This window comes from Numida meleagris, chromosome 2 (genome assembly GCF_002078875.1).
Source record: "Numida meleagris isolate 19003 breed g44 Domestic line chromosome 2, NumMel1.0, whole genome shotgun sequence".
Lineage (NCBI taxonomy): Eukaryota > Metazoa > Chordata > Aves > Galliformes > Numididae > Numida > Numida meleagris.
This window is the reverse complement of record NC_034410.1, coordinates 131375805-131387971: the sequence shown is the minus strand read 5'-3', so window position 1 is coordinate 131387971 and position 12167 is coordinate 131375805. Positions and strand designations below refer to the sequence as shown.

At 36.5% G+C, this 12167-nt stretch overlaps 1 long non-coding RNA gene across 1 annotated transcript; it reads left to right on the top strand.

Moving 5' to 3' along the window:
• Positions 7288-12167, top strand: LOC110394381. The gene is made up of 4 exons (XR_002435584.1): positions 7288-7535; positions 7657-7798; positions 9161-9216; positions 9330-12167. It is a non-coding gene; the product is annotated as an uncharacterized LOC110394381 (long non-coding RNA).

Sequence of the window (12167 nt, the reverse complement as noted above, 5' to 3'; positions counted from 1 at the left end):
AGAGAACAATAAGGTCGCCTCTGAGCCTCCTCTTCTTCAGACTGAGCAATCCCAGCTCCCTCAGCTGCTCCTCATAAGGCCTGTGCTCCAGAACCCTCACCAGCTTAGCTGCCCTTCTCTGGACATGCTCCCGGGACTCAATGTCTTCCCCGTAGTGAGTAGCCCAAAATCAGATACAGTACTCGAGGTGCGGCCTCACCTGGGCTGAGTACGGGGGGACAATTCCTTCCCTGCTCCTGCTGGCAACACTATTTCTGATAGAAGCCAGGATACCATTGGCCTTCATGGCCACCCAGGCACACTGCTGGCTCACGTTCAACTGAGCATCGACCAATACCCCCACGTTCGTTTCCTCTACACAGTCTTCCAGCCACTCTGTCCCAAGCCTGTAACATTGCCTGGGGTTGTTGGGGCCAAGTGCAGGACCCGGCACTTGGTCTTGTTGAACCTCATCCCATTGGCTTCAGCCCAGCCATCCAGACTGTCCTGATCCCACTGTAGGGCCTTGCTACCCCCAGGCAGACTGACTCTTCCTGCCAGCTTGGTGTCATCTGCAAAGGTATTGAGGGTGCATTCTATGTCCTCATCCAGGTCATCAACAAAGATATTGAAAAGGACAGGCCCCAGCACCAACCCCTGGGGAGCACCACTCGTGGCCAGTCGCCAGCTGGATTTAACTCCATTCACCACCACTTTCTGGCCCCAGCCTTCAAGCCAGCACCTTTCCCTGCAATGAACTTCACAGACAATTTACTGAGATGCCAATAGACACAGGAATGGTATGTGTGTGTGCATATAAAAAAGCAGGATAGATGATAGTAGTTAGTTAAGAGATATGGGAAACTGTGGGACTTGAGCATGATGTAAATGACGTGGAACAAGTTGGGACAGAGACGATTTTCTTCATAAGGTCTGGTATGATGTTATATTTTGGCTTTAGGAGAAAAACAATGTTGATAAACACTAATATTTTATTACACATTTTAACGTAAGAAGTATATTAACATAATACTGTAATTGATTTAGCCTGACAAATTATTTGGAACAGAATCACCTAAATTCTAAATGATTGGCTACAGCATGAATTTCATATTGTTCTTCAAAACTTTTAAGTTGTGTTTCATTTATGTATGTATACATCCTCAGACAAATAGTACAAATTTTAAATTCAGAATTTATATCCTTCTGTCCTCCAAAATATTGAAGCCACTCATTTAATATTAGATTAAAAAATGGATTTGAAGTTAGCTTTTGATTTTAACTATCCAGAATAATTTTTAATATTTCATTTTTACATGAGATAAGTGGTTTTGCTTAATCAATTTCTGTTGCATTTTGTTTCATCCCAAGTATAGGGGGGGAAAAAACCCTTTTAAGTACTGCTGGTAACATTTTGTTGTTGTCTGTAGACCCTCCAGTGAACTGAAAAAAAAAATCCATTATTTGTTCAGCATTTCTTTTCAGCTCTGTTCGTGATTTTTTATTTTTTATTTTTTATTTTTTATTTTTTATTTTTTATTTTTTTTTAAGATACTTGTATTGGCTGCTAAGCAGAAATCAGAGAGAGGGAGGGCAGGAAGTTAGGATTCTTTTCAGCTTGGTCTTTTGTTAACTAAAATCAGCTATCTCAGCTTCAGTCTCAAGTTCTCTAAACAGAAACATATCTGACCAGTTGGAGAATTAAGAATCTTCCCAGTTAATTGAGCTAGTTAAAATTCTTCCATCAGTTTTTATGCATTACTCTGCAAGTACAAGTTTGTTATACTCTCAGAAGTGAGTATTTCATTGGAGATTTTGATTCATTTTAATACACAATATTGTGAAGAAAACAGAAACCCTATCCCAAAACAGTATTTAAAAGCAAATTGTGTGCCTTGCTGTCTTTTTTCATGTATCACTAGCTAATCTTTCACAGCTCTATCAGGAAAGAAGGGAAAAAGAGAATGTGTCTTAAGGCACAGACTTTCAGAGAAAATTAAATTAGATGAGAAAGAAGAAAATGCAACTGTACATACAGCATATTCATTTATGAGTAGCTTGTAGTAATATAGTTCCTCTTTTTTATCAGATCTGTTGGTTAATTATGACACTGTGCCTGCTAAAATATTATGAAAGTAAAGCACATAAAATATGACCCACTTGCTAATCAACCAGTACTCTGATACTGTCATGTCTTAATTCAAAATTCTGGATACAGCACAAAAAATATTTCTATATTAGTTCTAATATCTCCATGGCTGCTATGTGTTTATTGTCATTCTCTTTCTGCTGCTAAAATTGTATCCTTTTTTTTTTTCTGGCCAAGAGTATTTAACTTCACACTGGAAAAGAACAAGACAAGGTAGAATATTATTTAATTCATGCTACATATGCCTATGGGTGTAGTTATTTACTATTCAAACAAACAACTGGTGATATGACAATGATTCTTTTAGAAACATTTGTGGCTAGCACTTTCCCACCACAGTACATATTTTTACCATACAAGCTCACACTTGTATTTTTCCACTTGAATTCAGTAACAATTTGAATCTCTAACAATCTGTGCATCCAGACTATAGATAATTTTGGCAAGGAATAGATGCATATTAAGCAACCTTCCATTTCTTGGAAAAAAAAAAACACAAAAAAACTTCTGTTTTTCAAGTGAAGAAAAGAAGATGTTTTTGTCATTTGAATGAGCATCATTCAAAAAATACAGTTTAATGAAAAGAAATACCATCTGGCACTGTATAAGGATTGTATATGTATGATCACAGAATCATAGAATCATAGAATTGCTCAGGTTGGAAAAGACCTTCAAGATCATCAAGTCCAACCGCAACCTAACCATACTACTCTAACTCTAACAACCCACCACTACATCAGGTCCCTGAGCACCACATCCAGTGATGATCTGCACTTTGATGTATAGGCTTATGCCACCGAATATAACATATGCTACAAGAAGAATGTTGGAAATTGCATTTTGTGGTTCACCTCTGCTTAGTCACTGAAATGAACATTTAATTCTGTGTTTTCCTACTGAAATACCTAATTAATTCAGCTCTATTAAAAATTCTCAATGAATTTAGTGGAGCTTCTGACTTGATAATAAAGCAGATGTACATGTGTAGGAGTAGGGTTGCAGTGGTGATTTTTCTCTCTGTCAACACTGTTCACTGAAATTTTGAAGGCAGGATATGTTAGCAGTCTGTGCAGGTTCAGAGACCCTGGGAAAAATCCTCTATTTGCTAGTGTATTTTATGGCCTGCCTTTGAATCTAAGTGTTAATGTTATCCACTCTAAACTAGAGTAAGTTACCAACAATAGAGTATACAGAAACCAATCCTTTATATTTTCTTGGTGTATCTTAAGCAGAAGTAGGTCAAAATGGTTGTTGGGCTTACGAATAAATCTGAAAGGTGTGATTCACAACTGGAGAATTTTTTATTTTGAAGGGTTTTTAAAAATGTAAGCATAGTGATTCCACTATTACTCATTTACAAACTTTTACAATGTCACACAGGAAACTATAATTCTTATCCATCATTTATAGACTACTAATAATTTTATATCAGTGATAACTTCACTGTGATAGTGCCAAGTTCATACTGAAAACCTGGATTCTTGAGGATGCTATCCAAAAGATACAGGAACACAGTAGTTGCCAAAATAATTCAGTATCTTATTGGATATCAGATAGCAGTTTCTAATTAGAAGAAAGCTAAATGGACATAAAAGGGAAAGCTATATTCCAGAGCATGTGAATTATTCAGGGCCTTAAAAGAGATTGTGACCTACCATCCAAAAATGAGGAAATAGTTTGATGCAGTGGCTTAAAAGATAGTTAATTCACGAACATGTAAACTGAAGTGGGGTAGTAAAACTGATACAACATAGCTACTTGTGGATGCTGAAACAATTTGAAAAGTACAATAAGAATGTTACACTGCCTCTACAGTCTGCTTTGTGATGAAAATTTAAGGAGGCTGAAGTCTAATGTTGTGTTACTCTGTAGTGAAAGGATTAAATATATTATTTTCTTGTTAATTTAGTACTACAGTACAATCTTGTCATTAGACTGAACTGCTTCAAAGTTTCAAATTCGACCTGGGGTATTTTGCATACACATCACAAATTATATTTATTAATTTTATCATACTGCTCAGTGTGGCTTCTTTTAACATTTATCTTTATGACCAACAAAAACGAAAAGGGCAAATTAGTAAGGAAGAACTTTCTACCATAAATTCTTCATGAAAATCTTCAGCTTTGGACTCAGAAACTAAGGAGATGAAAAGCTGTCTATAACCCTTAAGTTTCATAATAGTTAATATATTACTAAATGCCAAGAGCTTTCTAATGCATATTTTAATATAAAAAGGAGATCAAATGCATCCAGACTACAAATAATATACAAAACATAAAGTGTTTTTGAGAAATAGCTATTGACCACTAGAATATCTTATCTAGGACATGCTGCGGATTTCACTCTGGTAAAACTGGTATGTATTTATGACTGATTTTTTGTTAAGCAATATGCACACATAATTTTCCTTTTTATCCTTAAAATATAAATTTAGAACAATGTGATTTGGAAGACCACCATAAAGTAACAGTTTTCAGCTATTTGACCAGAGAATTCTTCAGCACTTTCAGAGAAATAATGAGCTGTGATTTACAAAGAAGAAACATTAATAAGAATGTTACAGAAGAAAATATGTTAAAGAGTGAGACTGTGAATACAGTACGAAGAGACTGAATCATGACACAATCTGCAGGAAGTGAATCTGAGCTGTGATTAATCAAGGACGTCCACTAGGATATTTCACACATTATCTACTTATTTTATTCAATTTACAGAGGACAGTGAAAGCATGCATCAAGTCATGCTATTCACAGTGGTGTTAGCTAAGATACTACATAAATAAAACTTCTGGAAAAGAGGCACATTAAAACAAACAACAGTGAAAATTGATATAATTCCTGTACATTTTACTTCTCTTGATGCTTGGTTACATGGTAGACTGTCATGAAATCACACCAGTCTAGTTTTAAACATAGCAACATAGGTTCCACAGGAAATCTAATTTTGATTTGATTTTGGGTTAATTTACCATTATCAGTACAAAGCAGTTTGTATTTCCCTTAAACACATATTTCTCTCTGCCATTTCCCTTTGGAAACCAGGAAAAAGAGACACAGAGAGGCTCAATTCAAAGATTAATTTGATATACTGACTAATTAAAATTTCTTATTGAGAATTCAGATATTGTAGATATCGATCCACCTTATTAATGCTAATTTTCCAAACATTCCTTTGTCACTTAGGCTCTGGGATCAATAGTAATGTAATTTTGCTTGATAGACTTAATTTTCAGAAATTCTGACCCACTAAAACCTAATTAAAGCTAATGGAAGAGAGCTTTAAAATCAATATCTGTTCAGTTCTAGAACTTTTGTATCCTCCTGGATCAAGAAAATGTACTCTGTTTCATAAAACATCAATTTTAAAACAACAGGGTATCTTCTGAAATTCCTTAGAGAACTCAGGATTCACAGCCTTGTCTTTATGGCTAACATTTTCATTTTAATTGAGCAGAAGATGCACACAAATGCATATGGCTTATTCATATTCTAATCTCTAAAGTAGACTAATGAAGTATCTAGTGAAGTTGTAAACCCTCTTCTAAATAACTCAGAACATAATTTTATTCAATTCATCATAAACTCTACCATTTCACCTCCCAGACAGCTAATTTGGTCTTTTTAACTCCTTTTGTTCCTATTGTCAATGGCCCAAATTTTAACATGCTAAATTAAACTGAAAAAATAAGCTGGTAGTCTTAAACTCAGATTAAAAAAAAGAAAAAAAACCCACGGAAGAAAGATGATTAATGGATCCACTAATAAGAAATCAGTTAGTTTAGTGAAAATTTTAAATTGACAATGTTTAGCTGTCTTTAAGTCTTTGTAAACCAGGTACTTCATATTGCTTTAAAGAGATTAGAATATAATTGCAAATGCAACTATAAGTTATTAAAGTTTTTTTAAAAAATATGCAGTTTGTTCTGTTCTGAAAAGGAGTTTGATTGTAGTAGATAAGGACAGTGCATTTCCACTACTGTTTCCACTGTATTTTGTAGAGCTTTACTTTTCAAAAAAAAACCAAAAAAAAAAAAAAACAACCAATTTACTCTTTATTTCAGTGCCTTTCCTTATTACAGTTTTATATCTGAAGTTTCTCTGGGAGGAAAAAAACACCTTGATTACGAAGAAAGAACTGCAGGTCAAAAGATGGCATCACCAACATGCTTAGCATGTAAATCTCAGAATTTCGGGACAAGCTTTGTTAATTTTGGCAGCCAGTGCTTAAAACCAGAGTTGCACAATGCCCAAGATAGACACATGCCTTATATTATGTGAAGGGAACAAAATGTCATAGGTTTCTTCTTTCCAGTCGTGTGTGGATTTTGTTCCTCTTTTGTGGAAATGAATGTATTTACAAAGTTACATTGGGCATCTCCTGGTGCCAGATCTTATAACAATGTCCCAGCAGATCTGTTTCTTCCTTTGTTCTTTCTCCCATAACCATTTTGTTAAATATCACTCTTGTTAACTTTTCCTTTCTAGCATCATCTAGGCTTTCACCAGACCCTCTGGACAATCTACCATTTGTTTCTCTCCTAGCTGGATCTGGATTAATAAGTACTATATCACATAATATTATCACATCAAAAATATATCTAATTATGGCTTCTGGGTCTGTTCCTTTCTTATCTCATTTCCCTGTCCCAAACTATGAAAAATTTGGGAAGATATCAGTTACACTGAAAAATTCAAATGCTTGTTCATCCACATAACTTTTACTGCATACTCTGATGTATGTACAAATATTTAACTATGAATATATTGAATCTACTTGTACATCTTTTGAGCAATCAACAGGGTTAAGCTGCCAAATGTTGTACATAGATCTTATTGATTGTTAGAATTCAGAATAAAAAATTGCTATATAGAATTATGGAGTCATCGAATATTTTGAGTTGGAAAGGAACCACAACAAACAACAAGTCCAACTCCTGGCTCCACACAGGACAACCCCACATTCAAACCATATTTCTGAGAGCACTGTCCAAATGCTTCTTGAATTCCAGCAGGCTTGGTGCCCTGACCACTGCCCTGAGGAGCCTCTTCCAGTAACCAGCCACCCTGCTGGTGGAGAACCCTTTTGTAATATCTAACCTGACCCTCCCCTGACACAGATTTATGCTGTTTCCTTAGATCCTATCACTGTCACCAGAGACCTGCATCTGTCGCTCTGTTCCCCTCATGAGGAACCTGAAAGACACTCCTTGAACATCTTGCCCTCTATGTTCATCAACATCTTTACTGCACTCCATCCAGCACTCTCTAATAGCTTTATATCCTTCTTATGTTTTGGCAGCCCAAACTGCAAACAGTGCTCAAATGAGGCTACACCAGGACAGAGCAGACTGGAACAATACCTTCCCTTGACCAAGCAGCAATGCTATGCCTGATGCACCCCCCAGGTACAGGTGGCCCTTTTGGCTGTCAGGAGAGACTCTTGAGTCATGTTCAATGAGAATCCCCAGATCTGTTTCTCCTGGGCTGCTCTCCTCACTTGCTGTGGCCATATGCTTTCTTTTTCAGCCTAAACTCTGGAAGATATCTGGTCAGCCAAGCCATTCTTCTGCCCCAACTACATGCTTGCTCCTCTGCTCTTAGGACATGGTGCTTAGAAAGTGACCAGCACTGATGGACTCCAGCATCTTCAAAACCAGCTTCCCATGAGGTACTTCTGTCCAACTCCCTGCAGCCTGAAGACTACTCCTCCTATATTCAGTTCTCCCTAAGAACTGCCAGCTGCTGGTGGGTGTCTGCTCTGCTGCAGTCTCCCCAGCTCAGGAAAGCCCCTGTACTTCGCAGTCCCACTTGGCTGCAGAACACACCTGCATCAGAACTGATACCCTCAGCAAGATTTTCACCTTATGTAGCCAATTACATCTGTGTGCAGCATCTGCAAAATGGTGAAAATTAAATCTTTCCTGATTTAATTAAGTTTTACATAGACTTTATTCTGATGTAAATAAGTAAAGTGAATGGAAATGAAAAATTGGACACTTGATATGGAACCTAATGTACAATTCAGTTAACAACAGTAGGGAGCGAAACACGAAACTGAAATGTGGAAAGAGGAAGGAAATTAAATCCCAGTATAGTATGAGAAGTTGTGCTGTGGAAACTATCATGAAAGTCTCCTAGAACTAACTCTGAATGGCTGCGTTCTTAATCCATGGTTTTTTAATACCCTGCTCTTAAAATGTCACATTATATTACTCTCTCACTTGGTTACTCATTTATACTGATGTGGCGTGCCCATGGGACTCACCTTTGTCCCAGATAACAGCATATCTAAAGACAGAAATTTGAATATATGTAATATATGTCAGTGGGAGTCCCAAAATTCTTTGGAAGGGTGTTCACCCAAAACTCATCATGTTAAAGAAGACAGTGATCATCAGTCATATATAACAGTAGGCAGGAAATCAAATGAAGACATTTGAAACAAAGGATTCAGCTTGAAATGAGGTTTAAATGAAGTGTGAATACTTTTAACAGGAAGAGACCTTGGAGCAGATGCAGCAGTGGGCACTGCTCCCTACTGGCATCAAGACCTGTCATCTGGTACAAAGTGTCTGATCCCAGGTGCTGGAGACCAGCATGGGTTGCAGCACATAGAAACCTATGGTCAGGTGTGTGAACCTATGAACCAGTGGAATGCCATCTTGCTAGTATGAGAATGAGTGATATGTCAGGAGCTACACAGGTGTGCACAATTCTGGAACATCCATAAGAGAAGTGTACAAGTAAGGGAACCCCCAAACCCAAGAGGGTGGCTGCATTTATAAATCTGTGTGTATGTGTGTGATCAAAACTTTTTAGTAATACAAGAGAAGAAATTTGTGGTTGATTAACATTTCATAAGAGGCTAGTAATGATTTTTGTTTTGTTATTTCAGTTTTAGTAATGCTGGTGCATTTTTATGAACAAAGTCTCAGTAATATCTTTAAAATTGCTATTAGGAAAACTTCTATCCTTTTTCTCTAATAAGAGTGTTATTCTCACTCTTCCAATGTTCCTCTGTGTCCTCAAGTCAACAGCACCAGTTTGTCCCAAGAAGAATGGACACGGAGGAGGGTACAATGCATTGTAAGTATCCTGAAGTCTTCCTCAAGAGAAATATGATGTTTGTGGTAGTGGAAATTCTTTCCTTGTCACACCTGGATATTCTGAATCTATTTTTATGCATTCTTCTATACTAGATTGCTTGCCTCACACTGGTGTCTGGACTCTGCCAAGAAGGTGACCCACTGCCTCCCCTGGCCCCAAGGAGCATGCCTGGAGGTGACTGGTTGGATTTCTCCAGCTTTCTCCATCCATAGCTATTACAGACATTTGGCTTAGGCCAGTCCTGTGACCATGTAGTTGCTGTTGATCCAAGCTGGTACGAGCTCAGGCCCAGGCAATCCTAGCCAAGTACCAAGCCCTGCCCTGGGAGCTCAGTGCAATCCCTGTACCCTAAAACAGAAAATATTTTCTTAATATTTCATTGACTGCATTATAGCAAAACATTAAAATTAAAACAGATTATGATTTTATAATGAAAAACAAGTTTCATGAAAAATTCCTTGTAAATTCTACAAAAGCTTTGCTGCATATACGTTATAAAAGAACTTCACATATAAGCACACAGAAATAGGAATAATGCATCATAGAGCCTTCCGAATCAAAAATTGCACCATCAGTCATCAATGTCAAACTGTTTGAAATACATTACAGTCCAGTTTATGCATTATGCCATGATTCTTCAGAACCTAAGCTATTACATATAAAGAAATGAATTATCATAAAACAAAAACAAAAATTAATTTCTGATTACTTTATTCTTTTGCTTTAATCAAATTTACGTACAGTGGAAAATACCAAAACAAATTAATTTTTAAGTGGTTTGACTTTTCCTCGTATCTTTCCATACATTTATCAACCCTCAAAATGAAAGTTTAAGGACTATTAGGAAAGGTCAGCCACAAACATTTTAACCTACAGTAGCTGATATGATAGTGTATGATATTGTCTGCATGATCCCTGAATCAATGCAGCAAACTTTAGGTTGAAATAACTCCTTGCCAAATCAGTATCTTTCATTGTTTCACAAATCAGCCCTTTCTTCCAACAAAACAAACAAAAAGATTTCTGTGAAAAAGTTATTTAGCATCCTGAACATAATTCTGCTATTGCTGTCAACCATGGAATTCAGTTATCCCTATGCACAATAAGAGCAGCAGAGATATCATTAACGTAAAAAAAAAAAGTTTCACATGATATGTTCCAGAAAATATTCTGGAAGATTGATTCAAGCTAAGAGATGTTGCTGAAGATAAAAATATATCTTGTGGCTTAAAATAACAGTAAAATTCATTCTTCTGAAGAGAACACAAGTAGAATATCTACCTATACACTTTTCAGTGTAAAACTTTAAAATCCAAGCATAGAAAGACTTCTCTAATTTTACAGTTTAGTCAATTTATATATTTGCTGACGTATATTCTCGCAATTACAGATTCTACTTTGTGTCAGCTGTATAAATCCCCAGGTAATATGAGGTTAAAAAAAAAAAGAAAAAAGAAAAAGACAACACTTTTTTACATGGTGTCTCCTCAAACTCAATATGCTGTCTAAAGAAATCATTTGAGGGAAAAAAAGCACTCCATTAATATCACCAGCTTGCTTAGAAAGAAATCCTAGTGGCTCCGATATTCAATGGATAACATTTTTCAAATGCATCCTTCTGGAAAAATCCCTATATTCATGCTAATGGAATTCTGTTATTAAATTCTGTTATTCAATGTACTTTAAGGCTAAAGAAAGCAGTATAACAACTTTCTACACTGGCAGTGTAAGAGGAAAATACGACATACAAGTATCCAAAGTTAAAATTAATTATATATTTCCTGCTTAAAAAGTCAAATTAGCATTTTAACAGTAATGGTAATTTCATTTTTTTCTACTGAACATGAATTTATCATCTTTATCATAATGTACAATGCAGTCAAAGGCAAACTTTGTTTATTTCAATAGTTCTTGGAGGGAAAATGTGATAAAAAAATGTATTTCTGAAAAACACTTTAGGTTCAGTGATAATTACTCATACAACTGGCAGAGTGTTTCTTCAGGGGAATTTCATAGTTGAAACTCCAACGGAGCAAAACTCCAGACACTGCAAATCTATTTGGGCGTCATATCATAGGAAAACACTTGTGTACAAACACCAAAGCTTCAGAAAAATATATGAATGTTCTATCTTGTAGTCAGAATAAAATTATTGACTCATTCCCAATTTTTATCTTCTATTTCTGTGATGAAATCAGAGGAACAGAAGTACTTAACAGTTTTAAATACAAGGCAGGTACATTTCAAAGCGGCGGATGAGAAGCTGGACGTGAGCCAGCAGTGTGCGCTGGCAGCCCAGAAGGCCAACTATGTTCTGGGCTGCATTAAAAGAGGAGTGGCCAGCAGGGAGAGGGAGGTGGTGGTCCCCCTCTACTCAGCTCTTGTGAGGCCCCGTCTGGAGTACGGCATGCAGGCCTGGAGCCCTCAGCACAAGAAGGAGATGGAGCTCTTGGAATGGGTCCAGAGGAGGGCGACCAAGATGATCAGAGGGCTGGAGCACAACCCAGGCCATTCTATAATTCTGTGATTCTATGAAAGTGATGACTGTGTGCAAGTGGGTACATAAGGATGTGGAAGGTGGAATTCAAATTTACCTAGCAGTGGTAAACATGACTCCTTCTGAACTGGATTATTCATTGAAAAGAAGGTATTCTTTTTGCCTGTCTGATTGTTTTTTGTTGGTGATGTTTTCTGTTTATTATTTCCTGCCCCCAAGGAAATGGAAAGATATTCTCTTTTGTCTTTCTTTTCATCTGAAGTTAATTCTGATATAATAAAGTAAAAAAAAAAAAGTAATTAACAAATGAACACAAGATCTTAAACCTTTCTCTCAGCTTCTTTTCAAAACAGACAACTCAAATGTATGGTAAATGACAGTATCCTGCAAACACATCAAGTAATATCTGTCTGACATAATCTAAAACAGTTTT